Below are 3,078 nucleotides of genomic sequence, written 5' to 3' on the forward strand. Positions count from 1 at the left end.
AATGTTATTATGGAAGCATATATAAATTGATATATAACTGCTATCGGACGATCTTGTGCACGATAAAAACCTATATAGAACATTAAGTTGGAAGTGTAGAAATCGGATGGCATACATTTTTTTCCGGATTTCATCGTTCTAGGGTGTGTACTACAACAAACTTTTTTTTTACAAAAAATGTTACTATGGCCGTATATATAAAATGATATATAACTGCTATCGGACGATCTTGTGCACGATAAAAACCTATATAGAACTTTAAGTTGGAAGTGTAAAAATCGGATGGTATACATTTTTTCCGGATTTCATCGTTCTAGGGTGTGTTCTACAACAAACTTTTTTTTACAAAAAATGTTATTATGGAAGTATATATAAATTGATATATAACTGCTATCGGACGATCTTGTGCACGATAAAAACCTATATAGAACTTTAAGTTGGAAGTGTAGAAATCGGATGGCGTACATTTTTTTCCGGATTTCATCGTTCTAGGGTGTGTACTACAACAACAAACTTTTTTTTACGTAGTTTTATTATGGAAATATATAGAAAATTATATATAACTTTAAGTTGGAAGTGTAGAAATCGGATGGCATATATTTTTTTCCTGATTTCATCGTGCTAGGGTGTGTACTACAACAACAAACTTTTTTTTTTACAAAAAATTTTATTATGGAAGTATATAGAAAATTATATATAACTGCTATCGGACGATCTTGTGCACGATAAAAACCTATATATACAAATCGGATGGAAATATACAAATCGGATGGCATAATTTGTTTTTTGGATTTCATCGTTCTAGGGTGTGTACTACAGCAACAAACTTTTTTTACAAAAAATGTGACTACATCCGTATATAGAAAATTATATATAACTGCTATCGGAAGATCTTGTGCACGATAAAAACATATATAGAACTTTAAGTTGGAAGTGTAGAAATCGGATGGCATAATCTGTTTGAGATTTTAGGTAGGGTCAACTGTGGACCGACCCTTACAAAATTCAACAGATAAATTTTGTTTCATATAAAAGTTGTTGTCGAATTTTATAGCTATTTTTTTAAGCCTGTTATGAGTGGTAGTAATTTCCCGAGGTGGACCTTATATCGGGGATAGGTTAAATTATGGACCGATCCCCTTAAATTTGACAAAACGATGTTGACTCCTTGTTTATGTGGAATTTCTTTGCTATATTGGTATTTTTATTACAATTATTGGAGTTAATATCTTTTTCTGAAGGGGAACTTATATGGGGGTAGGGTCAATTTTGAACCAACCCAGAAAGGTTTTGGATCATATAAATCTTGTAAAATAATTTCCTGATCCTCATAAAATTTGGCAAAAAGATTTTAGTTCCTATAAAACTTGTTTTTGTCGTTCTTCTTCGCTATACTGGAATATTGAAGCTCAATAATAAACTCCATCAACTAAAAATATTTTGGCAAATATTGGCTAAGATCCTAGTCTATACTTTTATGGATTTTAGACCAATATTTCGGTGTAAAAGTTCCTTGGCTCCCTGATGAGTTTATCGTATACCGATATTGTCCATTTTCAATAACAAACTCAATCTTAGACTGTAATTAGATCCCAGCATATACTTTTATGGATATTAGACCAATATTTCAATGTGTTACAAACGGTGTAAAATGTTCCTTGACTCCCTGATGGGTTGTGTCTTCCAAGTGGTGATTTAGCGATCTTGAAAGTGACGGAACTAATAGGGAATCACATTGTTCGCCGGTCTCTGGTAAGATTTTAGGTTGATAGTCATGCTGCACTTAAAGCATTAATATGTCATAGCTGTATTCTTGCATAGTCGTAGAATGAAGAAAAGATCTAAGTATTATTATATGACCGTTTACAATAAGGCTGTGTTGGGTACCAGGACCCTGCACTATACACAAATGAGGTATCTGGCGAACTGATACGATGAGGCTCGAATCTTGTCCCATATGAACGGAACAAGAAGTTAAAGCCACCCATTTTTAATTTTTTAGGTTGATCTCCGATGGATTCCGTGACTCTATCAACCAGTCATGGAATATAAAATGAATTGCACATTATATATGGCGTTTTTAAAAAGGTTTGATTCTAAAGAAACCGGAATTATTATTGGGGTAGATAGTGTACACCAAGAACACTTGCACTGGCTATAAAACATTATTAAAATACATAAATTTTTCTTAGCACAAAATAAATATGTCTAGTAATTTGTTTTTGTTTCATTTGTTTACGTTTTTACAGAAACTCACCACACAACAATCAAAAACAGCTGTTAGGGTTTGTTGTTTTATCAAAAGGTTGTTTTATTAACGGGTATCCCTATTGCTTACACTTTTATACAAAGTATAACAAGTAGTCCGACTCTCACGTACACGAAAATCCACCTCCACATTTACGGGTGCTGTGTGAATTCAACACCTTGGTGAGAAATATTACTGTGTCAAAATACTTCAAATCTCTACTTACATTTTCGAACTAATAGCGGGTTCTATGCGAATTATCACCTATCCACATAAAAAGTGAAATTTTTTAAAATACTATACGAAATTTTTTCATTAAAATTCCGTTTATTTTGAGCAAACTGAAAATTTTATTTTTTATTTATTATTGACATTTATTTTTTGTTGTGGTAGAGTTACATTTTTTTGTATTAAAAATTCAAACAAATAAAATTTTATGAATTTTTATAAAACTCTGTATGTCTGGTGAAAATTTTAAATGCTCAAATACATGTACATTTTTGTTACTAATACAAATTTAGAGTTAGGTACTTTTTCACTAACACATGCTTAGAGTTAGGTACTGCTGTCAAAGAGTCGGACTACTTGTTATACTTTGCTTTTATATTTAAAAACAAAGTATAACAAGTAGTTCGACTCTCACGTACACGATATTCCACCTCCACATTTACGGGTGCTGTGTGAATTCAACACCTTGGTGAGAAATATTATTGTGTCAAAATAGCTGGTTCCACGCGAAATCTCACCTGTCCACATAAAAAGTAAAATTTTTTAAAATACTTTTACGAAATTTTTTCTTTAAAATTCCGTTTATTTTGAGCAAACTGAAA

The sequence above is a fragment of the Lucilia sericata genome, unplaced genomic scaffold (genome assembly GCF_015586225.1).
Source record: "Lucilia sericata isolate MDLA Ls3-8-SP2 unplaced genomic scaffold, ASM1558622v1 Contig000138F_arrow, whole genome shotgun sequence".
Lineage (NCBI taxonomy): Eukaryota > Metazoa > Arthropoda > Insecta > Diptera > Calliphoridae > Lucilia > Lucilia sericata.